This window comes from Eschrichtius robustus, chromosome 9, assembly GCF_028021215.1.
Source record: "Eschrichtius robustus isolate mEscRob2 chromosome 9, mEscRob2.pri, whole genome shotgun sequence".
Lineage (NCBI taxonomy): Eukaryota > Metazoa > Chordata > Mammalia > Artiodactyla > Eschrichtiidae > Eschrichtius > Eschrichtius robustus.
The window spans coordinates 40,730,719-40,744,510 of NC_090832.1; the positions used below are offsets into that span (position 1 = coordinate 40,730,719).

Sequence of the window (13,792 nt, forward strand, 5' to 3'; positions counted from 1 at the left end):
TTTAAAGTCTATTTTATCTGATATGAGTATAGCTACTCCAGCTTTCTTTTGATTTCCATTTGCATGGAATATCTTTTTCCATCCCCTCACTTTCAGTCTGTATGTGTCCCTAGGTCTAAAGTGGGTCTCTTGTAGACAGCATATATATGGGTCTTGTTTTTGTATCCATTCAGCCAGTCTATGTCTTTTGGTTGGGGCATTTAATCCATTCACGTTTAAGGTAATTATCGATATGTATGTTCCTATGACCATTTTCTTAATTGTTTTGGGTTTGTTTTCGTAGGTCCTTTTCTTCTCTTGTGTTTCCCACTTAGAAAAGTTCCTTTAGCATTTGTTGTAGAGCTGGTTTGGTGGTGCTGAATTCTCGTAGCTTTTGCTTGTCTGTAAAGCTTTTGATTTCTCCATCAAATCTAAATGAGATCCTTGCCGGGTAGAGTAATCTTGCTTGTAGGTTCTTCCCTTTCATCACTTTAAGTATATCATGCCACTCCCTTCTGGCTTGCAGAGTTTCTGCTGAGAAATCAGCTGTTAACCTTATGGGAGTTCCCTTGTATGTTATTTGTCGTTTTTCCCTTGCTGCCTTCAATAATTTTTCTTTGTCTTTAATTTTTGCCACTTTGATTACTATGTGTCTCGGCGTGTTTCTCCTTGGGTTTATTCTGTATGGGACTCTCTGCGCTTCCTGGACTTGGGTGGCTGTTTCCTTTCCCATGTTAGGGAAGTTTTCGACTATAATCTCTTCAAATATTTTCTCTGGTCCTTTCTCTCTCTCTTCTCCTTCTGGGACCCCTATAATGCGAATGTTGTTGCGTTTAATGTTGTCCCAGAGGTCTCTTAGGCTGTCTTCATTTCTTTTCATTCTTTTTTCTTTAGTCTGTTCCGCAGCAGTGAATTCCACCATTCTGTCTTCCAGGTCACTTATCCGTTCTTCTGCCTCAGTTATTCTGCTATTGATTCCTTCTAGTGTAGTTTTCATTTCAGTTTTTGTATTGGTCATCTCTGTTTGTTTGTTCTTTAATTCTTCTAGGTCTTTGTTAATCATTTCTTGCATCTTCTCAATCTTTGCCTCCATTGTTATTCCGAGGTCCTGGATCATCTTCACTATCATTATTCTGAATTCTTTTTCTGGAAGGTTGCCTATCTCCACTTCATTTAGTTGTTTTTCTGGGTTTTTTTCTTGTTCCTTCATCTGGTACATAGCCCTCTGCCTTTTCATCTTCTCTATCTTTCTGTAACTGTGGTTTTTGGTCCACAGGCTGCAGGATTGTAGTTTTTCTTGCTTCTGCTGTCTCCCCTCTGGTGGTTGAGGCTATCTAAGAGGCTTGATGGGAGGCTCTGGTGGTGGGTAGAGCTGACTGTTGCTGTGGCAGTCAGAGCTCAGTAAAACCTTAATCCACTTGACTGTTGATGGGTGGGGCTGGGTTCCCTCCCTGTTGTTGTGGCGGTCAGAGCTCAGTAAAACCTTAATCCACTTGACTGTTGATGGGTGGGGCTGGGTTCCCTCCCTGTTGGTTGTTTTGCCTGAGGCAACCCAACACTGGAGCCTACCCGTGCTCTTTGGTGGGGTTAATGGCAGACTCTGGGAGGTCTCACGCCAAGGAGAACTTCACAGAACCTCTGCTGCCAGTGTCCTTATCCCCACGGTGAAACAGAGCCACCACCCGCCTCTGCAGGAAACCCCCCAACACCAGCAGGTAGGTCTGGTTCAGTCTCCCCCAGGGTCACTGCTCCTTCCCCTGGGTCCCGATGCACACATTACTTTGTGTGTGCCCTCCAAGAGTGGGGTCTCTGTTTCCCCCAGTCCTGTCAAAGTTCTGCAATCAATTCCCACTAGGCTTCAAAGTCTGATTCTCTAGGAATTCCTCCTCCCGTTGCCAGACCCCCAGGTTGGGAAGCCTGACGTGGGGCTCAGAACCTTCACTCCAGTGGGTGGACTTCTGTGGTATAAGTGTTCGCCAGTCTGTGAGTCACCCACCCAGAAGTTATGGGATTTGATTTTACTCTGATTGCGCCCCTCCTACCGTCTCACTGTGGCTTCTCCTCTGTCCTTGGACGTGGGGTATCCTCCTTGGTGAAGTCCAGGGTCTTCCTGTCAATGATTGTCCAGCAGCCAGTTGTGATTCTGGTGCTCTCGTAAGAGGGAGTGAGAGCACGTCCTTCTACTCCGCCATCTTGGTTAATCCTCCAATTTTTTTTTTTTAACTCAGATCTTTAGTAGCAGTCTTTGGAACACTCTAGATTAAAAATATAATAATTTGTTAAAGCATGCAAAAAAGTATAACAGTGAATAAAAACCACAACTGACAAATATATTGGTTAACATTTCAAACATGTATAACCAATGAACATGGCCTAGGTTTTTTTTATTTTTTATTTTTTATTGGTACTCACTTCAGAAACTTGAATCCACAGATATAAGCAGTATATAACCAGAAAGTTACAAGTGGACACAGATTATACATGCAAATTTCTGTTCACAAAGGTCACATATGCAAGTATATGAATTAGAGGCATGCATCTAAGATTACGGCCAAACTTTTTTAAAATGCAGAAATGTAAAATTACATCTTGAAAATATGAAGAGATGGTCTACACACTTCAAAAATCAAATGTTGCTTATACCAGATGTATGACAGCTACAGGATTCAAGTGACAAGCAATAAGATCTCAAGAAATTAATACTGGTCAAAGAGAATGGGAATATTTTTACATTTCACTGAAAAATACGTTGACTACTAGAATATGAAATCTAGCAGGGACTTAGGGAAAAAATTACAAAATCTAAAGCCACTTACTTAATATTTCTTATTACCTAAACTACAGCATGACATTAAAAGAAAACTGCACCTTCATTTTAATTACCAATCTCACATTAATGAAGTTCTCAAAAAATGAAACAAAACCAAAAATGCTTCAGACTCCAAATGAAAAGTCTGCAAGGCTCAGATTAAAATGTGAAACGTTTCAAATGAAAGTAATAAAAATACAGTTGGTTTTGTTCTTTATTGAATGGAATCAAAAGTTTTGACATTTCTTTGAAGCTTGGAACTACTAAATTTCATTTCTCTGAATGTTTCTATGTATCTTTCTTAGTGGTACAAGTGTCTTAAGTAGCATATGAAGTCAGTCTCTACAAAGTATTTCTGTCTGTTACCATTTTGATAAAACAAAAACAATTCTTCATTAACTTAACCGTATATGTAGTTTTGCTATAACACTTAACACTTGAACAGACGTCTATTATTTTTCCACTATAACAACAGAGTACAATAGTTTTCTTCTATCTGTATTGTATTTAAAAAAGGTTAACATTTAAAAACAAAGAACCATTATTTTCTTTGAAATCATTAAGCTTCTTGCACATCTTAAGCTTCCTTCTTCTGCCTGTGTTCTTCTGCCAATTTACTCAGAAATTTCAACAGGAACATTGGGCTGATATGGTCCAATTCTGTACTCATCTGCGATTGTATAGTCCTCCTTGTTTTCATCACTGTGGCCATCTGCGTTTTCACTTGTATCTTTGTTGGGATCATCAGCATTCTCAGCAGATTCAGCACCTGGTTCTGTATTTTCCTAATTTTTAATTCTGTTTTCCAACGCTGCTTCATTTTCTTGGTCAAATTCCTCAATCTTGTCCACCTTTTTAAGCTTTTTCTTCGCAGTTGCTGAAGCACTCGCATTTGCATCTTTTTTCACACAGCTTTTTCTGAAGTTTCCTTTTTCCCATCAGATGCCACATCCCCTAAATTAGCAAGATCTGTCTCATCTCCCACTGAACTGCCACTTTCTAGCAGTGCTGCTGCTGCCTCTTCATCTACAAGTAGCTCATCTTCAGATTCAAGAAGTATGTTAGGTTCTTGTTCTGCCTGGTCATCCTTTGTATCTTTTTCACCATCTTCACCTGACTTCTCTTCTTGTTCTTTACCTTCAGTTGTACTTTCAGTCTTCTGGGAACCATCAGTTTTGGATTTCTTATCACTTGGAGATTCTTTGCCATCTGGAGAGTAAGATCTTCTCTGGGATTTATCTTTTTTCAGTAAGTCAATGCCTCTGTTGGGAATCCTAAGTACCAATGTTTTGTATTTTTCAGACAGGTCAACTTTTACACATCTCCCTTGAAACCAAAGGGCCTTTTTCAAACAGTGGTCAACCATTGCCATTGCATCTTCTCTGGTCTCCATCTCAATAAAGGCCTTTATTCTTTTATACTTCTAGGATAAATGAACTCTCACTGGCTTGCCAAATACTAATGCTGGTGTAGCTGTATAATAATCCACTGCAGCCTGAGCATCTTTTGTGGTTGTCATTTCAATAAAGGCCTCATTAATTTTATTTAGAATCAGATGATTTGAATAACTCCAAATGGTTCCACCAGCTGTAATAGTTGATATCTCAAGTTTTTCCCTTGCCAGAAATCCATGATGTGAACAACTTGGCTAGTTCCCACTCTGCCCTTTTGCATGTGTCTTGGTCCTTGCAGGTTTCCATTTCCAGCACCTAGATTTCCTCTTGGTCCAACTGCTGGTCCCCCAAGATGAAATGAGGGAGGTGGAGGTACCAGAATTCCTGGTGCTGGGTTTGTATATTGCTGCAACATGAATGGATCACCCATAGTGTGTCCTATATCATTGTTAGGGTTCCATTCTGGGTAGATTTCAAGAAGTTGGCATCAACATCTGTGACTTGATCCATTGATATGTTGACTCCACTCCTTATTAGAATGAACTGGCAAATCACATATAGAGCACAGATGGGGATAACCCTTCAGTAAGAGTCCATGGAAATCTTCTATATTGCTACTTGGAGGAGTGCCCCTCTTTTTCTCAAAGAGAGATCTCTCTTGTAAGGGGCCAGGACCATGTCCCATTCTCTCATACTCACTGTCAAATTTATGATAGTTACGCGAGGTCTCACCAAAAGAAGAATCATCCCTACACCTTTCTCCATCTCTTAATCTGTCATCTTCATAATCCATTCTGTCATAATAACCAGATTCTTGTGAACAACTTCCATGGTCATAATCAAGCACTGGGTTGAAACTAGGGCCATGATCATCAAAACTATCTCTTCTAAAGTGCTTTTTTTCTTTCCAATCGTCCCTAGGTACTCTGTATGGTGGCTCCCATGTAGCAGATCTGCCATCTCTACCATAACTCAATGTAGGGCCTTCTTCAGTTCTCCTCCTTTCAAGTTGTAGAAGGATTTGGGGCAAGTTCTCAGGAGTAATCTTGTCCTCTGGATAATGACTCAGTTCATCTAAGTCTCTAGCAGACAGACCAAAGTTGGCCAAAATGTTACTGGTCTGGTATGCATCTCCACGGTGCTGAGAAGACAAAGGGAGGGGACCTCTACTTCCAATGTTAAATACAGAATTCAAATTATGGGAAGAAGTACTAGCAGAAGAGAGTGCACTATGAGCTCCTTGTTAATTCAATGAAGAACTCATTCCAAGATTCGTCAAAGTGGCAAGGTGTGCAGTACCCTGGTTCATCCTTCCAAGAGGTGCTGGCATACTTAAAGACTGGGTAGCAGCAGCAAGAAGGCCTATTCCTGCTGCAGACAGGTCATGCCCACGACCCTGCAAGTCGCTACCAAGAGATGACTGCTGGAATGACTTGGACATTGTAGAACTATCTCTTGTCTAGTTTATAGAGTAAAAAAATTTTTTTAAAAAGATAGCTAAAAAGAAAGCTCAAACTAGAAAACTAGGTTAACTTTGCTTCAAAAAATGGTAATGCCAAGAAAAAGGATCAATAAGGACTGTAGAATCTTCTTTGAGCTGAGAACCAGCAGACAACTCTCAGTCCCATTTCAGTACATGCCAGGCCTCTCCCCCTACTCAGCGCATGCACGTCGCTCGCACCCTCAGCGGTGGTCGTTTTTCTCTCGAGATAATTTTTAAACAGTGTTTGAAAAAGTGGGTTGAGAGTAGGAAAATAACTTACTGAATGACAACTTTGTGCCAGGAACTATGCTAGTTGCTTTGCTTATGTGCCATCTCACTTAATCCCCACAATTCACGGCCCTGTGAATTAGGCATTATACACTTCCTTACAGATTAGGAAACTGATGTTCACTTGTTAGTGCTAGGAAGTTAATGATTGACGTTGCTGAAATACAAGCCCAGATCTATCGAACCCCAGAGGCTGTCTTCTTTCTCTGTCATTTTCTTCCTGGCACAAGTGGGGAATTCTATTTAATATCCCTCAACATTATTATTCCTTTCATAAATATTTAGCTTCTCCCACATACCAGGGGTAGTGCCAGACGTTATGGATACAAAAAAGGAGTCCTTGCCTCCTTATTTTAGTGCCTGTTTTCCTCTTCTGAATATGCGAGTCCAGTCTGATAACCTCAGTTATGCTGGATGCAGGAAAGTGGGACTCAAAATGCCTGTCATTTTGTTCAGCAAACACTGACTTAAATAGCAAAACAAACAATTAAGGGTTACACCCATAGAATAAACAAAGTAAATTAGACATAAAATTTTATGAATGCCCTTTTGTCATTCTAAAAAAATAGCAAATGTCTTTAAGATTAATATGACTTTATCTGAGTAATCTCAGCTATGTGTACTTGGCACAAATTCTGAAGGCATTATGCGATTCTGTCTGGCATTTTGGAAACATACATCAAACGGACTGTAAAAGAATACTATGATCTCTCAGGAACGCTGGAACATTACTGTGTTATTTCTGAGAAGTGAGAGCTAATCATGAAGAACTTTGTGTAGGTGTTTGGAGTTCAAAACTTGATGTGTAACTGACTGGCATAATATGTGTTGGCACGGAGATAGTTTTTCTGGAAAAAAACGTAATAGTGTTTTCACCAAGAGAAATGACATCAGGGTGCAATGAATGCACTCTTTGGATATTTTTACCTACTTTCGGATATGTAGTATATGGCTTTTACTGGAAAAGGAAAATAATCTTGGCATTGTCATTATTTTTTGAGAAAGGATTTAAAAATTGTTTAGAAAACTGGCCTTACTTCAAAGGGTACACTTAAACTAGTTCTTGCATCCTGTCTGAAGAATCAGCAGCCTAGTTTGTTTTCATAGTTCTTCAACTCATCTGCTTTTTTTCCGCTAACATGGCAGGCTGGGTGCCTGGACTGACTTGCCAATAAAAACAACTAAACAGTTCTCATAAAATATATTTAATAAAATTTCCTTAAATGCATCAGTGAACTGATAATAAGGTAAAAAAATTTCAGGTCAATTATCTAAGTTAAGTCAAGAGCTCAGAAAGGTAAGTTGAGAAATGGAACTGGCTTATTCCCTAACCATGTTTCTCCATGGCCCCACAGGATATGGCAACAGGAAACAAAGCCCAAGACTTGTTCAAGATAAGGAGTCTAATAGGAAGACACGTCTCCCCTATAAAACTAGGACATCAAATGGCTAAATGTATAATGGTGAGCCAGGATTAAACCTGCCCTCCCTACCTCACACCCCAGAAGATAACAAGGAAAATCAACTTTCTTGAACATAAGTGCTGTGCTGAGAAGGGTAAAAAGCTGTAACTGAGAATTTGAACCACAATCTGATTGGCAGGCTCAATATGTACTAGAGGTCCAGTATTAGTAATAAAGAAAAATAAATAATGGAGATGTGGATTGGAAAAAAGCAAAGATGCCATTATTTGTGGATTTTATAAATAGACATAGAATAGTAAAAAATTGAGAGATAAATTACTAGAATTAAGAAGAGATTTTAGTAAAGTTGCTGGATACAAAATTAATATGCATAAAGCAAACGCAATTTTATATGATTTGATAGTTTTGTTTGCAATGGCAAAAATAACGTAAGCAACTCAAATGTCAAGAGTAGTTTGAACAAAAATGTGGTATAGGCAAAAAACAAATAGAATACAGTGGAAAAAAATTATTGGCAGCAACACACTTTCTTGGGTCAACCTCACAAATATGTGTATGAGAATATGGAGCAAGTTATAGCATACTACATGCAGTAGGGTTCATTTAGATAAAGTCAAAAACAGGCAACACTTAACCTGTAGGTTAGGGATAAAACCTTTGATGGTACAAAGGTAAAGAAAAGTGAGGGCGAACTTCCATGGTGACGCAGTGGTTAAGAATCTGCCTGCCAATGCAGGGGACACGGGTTCGAGCCCTGGTCCGGGAAGATCCCACATGCCGCGGAGCAACTGAGCCCGTGCACCACAGCTACTGAGCCTGCACTCTAGAACCCGTGCACCACAACTACTGAAGCCCACACACCTAGAGCCTGTGCTCCGCTACAAAAGAAGCCACCGCGATGAGAAGCCCATGCACCACAAAGAAGAGTAGCTCCCGCTTGCCGCAACTAGAGAAAGCCTGCGCGCAGCAGCAAAGACCCAACACAGCCAAAAATAAAATAAAATAAATAAATAAGTTAAAAAAAAAAAGTGAGAGCATGATTATCACAAAAGTAGAGGTAGTAAATGTGGCTTTGGTAGGAGAAATTCTGAACTTTAATTTGGCATTGAATTCCACTGAAAGTGCTCTGAGAATTTCATCTTAGATAAACATGTTGTAGATTCTGGTCCTACAGACCTGTATTTTACACGTTATCTTTTTATATCCTTACATGTAGTCATTTTACAATTAAAAATGTACATTTTTAATATAATTTTTATTTTTAAAAGTAATACATCTATACAGTTTAAAAGAGCAAATAGTACAAGGTTTCTAATCAATAAGCACTAATGCTCAGCCCTCTCTCTCTCAAACCTCAATACGTGATTTCCTTGAGAGGTAAGCAATTTCAATACTTAATTTTTTTCTTCTCTTATTTACATCCATATTTTATTTTATTTTTAATTAATTAATTTATTTTTGGCTGTGTTGGGTCTTCCTTGCTGCGTGTGGGCTTTCTCTAGTTGCAGCGAGCGGGTGCTACTCTTCGTTGTGGTGCACGGGCTTCTCATTGTGGTGGCTTCTCTTGTTGCAGAGTACGGGCTCTAGGCGAGCGGGCTTCAGTAGTTGTGGTATGCAGGCTTCAGTAGTTGTGGCTTGCAGGCTCTAGAGTGCAGGCTCAGTAGTCGTGGTGCATGGGCTTAGTTGCTCCACGGCATGTGGGATTTTCCCGGACCAGGGCTCGAACCCGTGTCCCCTGCATTGGCAGGTGGATTCTTAACCACTGCGCCACCAGATAAGTCCAAGGCGGATTCTTAACCACTGCGCCACCAGGGAAGCCCTACATCCATATTTTAAATACAATATATTGCCATCTTTTTTTTTTCAACTTAAAGCATATATTGACTTCCTAATATGGAAAACAAGGACGTAGTACTACAATAATATATTTATACTTGCTAGTTCATCTGCTTGTATAGCTATATCACAATTTTTAGTAAAATTTGTATCCTTTGTGTCTGTATTTGTGACATGGAAATACTGTTCAATAGCAAGCCAGATAGTATACTATGATTATAATTATTCTTCTGTACAATGCTTTGTTTCTCTAGGAGTCAATGGTTGCCTTATATGTTGTTACTATTGTGGCTGTGGTTGTGTTGTTGTTGGGTTTATTTTTCTATATTCTTACCACTAATTTTCTCCAAACTCTCCAAGATCATTGCAAGCAAGATATGTCAATGTGATCAAACACTTCAGTTAATTTCTCATTTCTAATTTTATTTTGTAGAAATCATTCCAGGACCACTTTGCCTTCGATTACAATTTGGCTGCTCTTTAGGACTGCCATTCTCCCCCCGCTATCCCAGCCTTATTCAGATATAATTGACATATAACATTGTTTAAGTTTAAGCTGTTCATTTAATACACTTATTTATTGAAAAATGACTGCTACCATAATGGTAGCTAACACCTCCATCACATCACATAATTACCATGTTTTTTTTGTTGTGACATTACTCTCTTAGAAATTTTCAACTATGTAATACAGTATTATTAACTATAATCACCATGCTGAACTTTGTACCCTTTGTCCACATCTTCCCATTTTCCCTATCCCCCAGCACCTGATAACCATCTCTCTACTATTTCTGAGTTCAGATTTTTTAGATTCCACATATAAGTGATATCATACAGTATTTATGTTTCTCTGTCTGACTTACTTCACTTAGCATAATGCCCTAAGGGTTCATCCATGTTGTTGCAAATGGCAGGATTTCATCTTTCCTCATGGCTCAATAATATTCCATTGTATATATACACCACATCTTCTTTATCCATTCATCCGTTGACAGACACTTTTAGGTTGTTTTCGTATCTTGGTTACGGTGAATAATGCTGCAATGAGCATGAGAGTGCAGAGCTCTCTAAGAAACTTTCGGGACTTCCCTGGTGGTCTAGTGGTTAAGAATCCGCCATCCAACGCAGGGGATGGTTGGGGGAACTAAGAACCCACTTGCTGCAGGACAACTAAGCCTGTGTGCTGCAACTACTGAGCCCATGCACCGCAATTACTTAGCCTGCGCTCCACAAATAGAGAGAAGCCTGCAGACTGCAACAAAAGACCCTGCATGCTGCAACTAAGAGCTGATGCAGCCAAAAATAAATAAATAAATAAATATTTTTAAAAAAAGAATCTTTCAATTCCTTTGGATAATACACAGAAGTGGGATTGATGAATCATATGGTAGTTCTATTTTTGATTGTTTGAGGACTCTCCATACTGTTTTCTATAGTGGATGAACCAATTTACATTGCCATCAGCAGTGCACTTGGGTTCCCTTTTCTCCACAACTTCACCAACACTTGTTATCTCTCGTCTTTCTGATGATTGCCATTTTAATAGGTATGAGATAATATCTCATTGTGGTTCTGATTTGCATTTACATAATGATCAATGATGTTGATCACCTTTTCATGTATCTGTTGGTCACCTGTATGTCTTCGCTGGGAAAATATCTATTCAGTTCCTCTGCCCATTTTTTAATTGGATGGTTTGCTATTGAGTTTTATGAATTCTTTATGTATTTTATATATTAATCCCTTATCAGACGTGATTTGCAAATATTTTCTCCCATTCTGTTGGTTGACTTTTCATTTTCTTGACTGTTTCCTTTGCTGTGCAGAAGCTTTTTAGTTTGATGTAGTCCCACTTATTTGTTTTTGCTTTTGGTGTCATATACAAAAAAATAATCTTTGCCACATCTTGTGAAGAAGCTTTTCACCAAATTTTCTTCTAAGGGTTTTATGGTTTCAGCTCTTATGTTTAAGTCTACAATCCATTTTGAGTTAATTTTTGTGAGTGGTATAAGATAAGGGTCCAATTTTATTCTTTGCATGTGATTATCCATTTCCCAACACAATTTATTGAAGAGTCTGTTCTTGGCTCTTTTTGTTAAATATTAGTTGACTGTACTGTGAGGGCTTATTTCTGGGCTCTAGATTCTTTTCCACTGGTCTATACTATTTTTATGCCAGTACCATATTGTTTTGATTACTATAGCTTTGTAGTATGGTTTGAAATCAGGAGTGTGATATCTCCAGCTTTGTTCTTTCTCAGGACTGCTTTGGCTATTCAGGGTCTTTCGTGGTTCCATAAAAATTTTAGGATTGTTTTTTCTATTTCTGTGAAAAATGAATTGGGATTTTGATAGAAATTGTAGTGAATCTATAGATGGCTTTGAGTAGTATGAACATTTTAACAATATTAATTTTTCTGATTCATGAACATGGGGTATCTTTCCATTTGCTTGTGTCTTCTTCAGTTTCTTTCGTTGGAGTCTTACAATTTTTAGTGTATAGATCTTTCACTTCCTTGGTTAAATTTATTCCTAAGTATTTTATTGTTTTTGATGCTATAGTGAATGAAACTATTATTTTTAAATTTCTTTTTCAGATAATTTATTGTTAGAGCATAGAAACACAACTAATTTCTGTATGTTGAGTTTGTATTCTGAAACTTCACTGAATTTGTTTATTAGTTCTAACAGTTTTTTTTTTGGTGGAATCTTTAGGATTTTCTGTATATAAGATCATATTATCTGCAAACAAAGACAATTTCACTTGTTCCTTTCCAATTTGAATGCCTTCCATTTCTTTTTCTTGCCTGATTGCTCTGCCTAGGATTTCCAGTACTATGTTGAATAGGAGTGGTGAGAGTAGGCACTGGAGCACAGTTGTGCAGGCCAGTGACAGAAGACAAAGCCTGATCCAGGCCCACGAGCAGTTGTGCGGCCCTGGCTGTTGGAATGCTCTCCCATGTCTGCACATGTGCACTGCAGTGGATGTTGATGACAAGTGTCAGGCTGGCAGTGTGAAAGTACACAGCTGGAGGGGCTAGCCCCAAGTTTGCAGATGGTGGTAGGAGTCAACTGTAGGGATCTAGGCTGTCATCTTGCAGTACAGCTGCACTGCAGGGAGGTCTGCAGCAGCTGTGCTATTGTTTTTTTTTCATTAGTAAAATCTGCCGTGTTTGTCTGCAGAGCAGGTCACTGTAAACCACAGTCTCTCCTACTGCATGGCTACGATTGGTAACCTCTGCTTCTCTTCCTTGTCCCTAGCCATCTCTATTGTTTCTATACGTGTCTCAGCTTTGCTGAGTCTGGGTGGGGTGAAATCGAAAGGGGACCTTCATGTGGTGCCCCAAAGGATGGGGCAGCTGGTCGCTCATTCCACTTTTCCTTTCCTGGTGAGGGTAACTCTTTCTAGCTGGGAAGTTCCCTCTTGTTGCTGAGCAATGACAGCTTGGAGGATGGGATGATGCAGGCAAAATGAAGCTATCTTCTTTCTTTTCTTGTGTAGTTATTCTCAGGGTTTTTGTTTGTTTGTTTGCTTGTTTGTTTCCCTGTGTTGCTAAAGTTGGACTCCAGAGCTCTCCCAGAGCTCTTTTTGTTTGTGGGTAGCTGGGGTCTCACTCCACTCTATCAAGTCTGCCATTCTGATATTTCTCTTTGCCATCATCCAGATCATTCCCTTAGTTCTCTTCTGTATTCATTCATTCATTCAAGAGATATTCTAGAAAGCTATGACCAGGCAGTATTATGGATATTGGAGTTATATCAATGAAAAAAGATGAAGTCCCTGCTTCTATAGAGCAAAAATTCCAGTAAGAGAAGCATAACATGAAAAAATATAGTAGGATGTTAAACTAGAAGTTTCTACTGAGTCACTAAGGTACATTAGATATGAAATTCCAAAATGAAATAAAAGGTCGATATTAAAATTTTCAAAGGAGAGGGTTGAAAAGTTTTTGCATGATTCTTTACCTGCTTAGGGAATAATCAGTGTAACAGTTGGAGAGAACTTTGTGATGAATGATTAGAAAAGAGTATTTTTTTTTTTAAATATAAGGGAGTAAAGATCTCTCTTTACTGAACACTATTTACTTTATTGATATTTGGCAGAGATCTAAAGAAAGTAAAAAGATCAGCTATATGAATATCTGAAAGTAAGAGCATTCCAGCCAGAGGGAAAACATCAAAGGCCATGAGGTAAGAGAATGCTTAATGCATTTTAGGAATAGCAAGAAAGCTTGTAAGCATCAAAGTGGCTTGGGGAAGGTGGAAGATTAGATGTGAATGAAATCAGAGAGGAAGCAGATGATGTCTTGACTTGGGGTGGCATCACTGGATGTTGTAAAATACAGACAGATTCTGGACATGCTTGAGAGTAGAGCTGGCAGAATTTCCTGAAAGCCTGGGTATAGTATATGACTGAAAGAGAGGAGTCAAGGATAACTTAAAAAATTTAGGCTGAGCAATTGGAAATGAGGGTGGGTCATTTACTGAGATGGGAGAGACTCAGGAAGTGAGAGGAGGAAGAGTATTTTCTTTCTTTTTAAATAAAAAAAATTATTATTTTTTTATTTTTGGGGAAG

General features: G+C 38.9%; 1 pseudogene; it reads right to left on the minus strand.

Annotated features, from left to right (window-relative positions):
- Positions 1–3,402: 3,402 nt before the first annotated feature.
- Positions 3,403–5,623, minus strand: LOC137769359 (matrin-3 pseudogene; annotated as a pseudogene).
- Between the last annotated feature and the right edge of the window lie 8,169 nt (positions 5,624–13,792).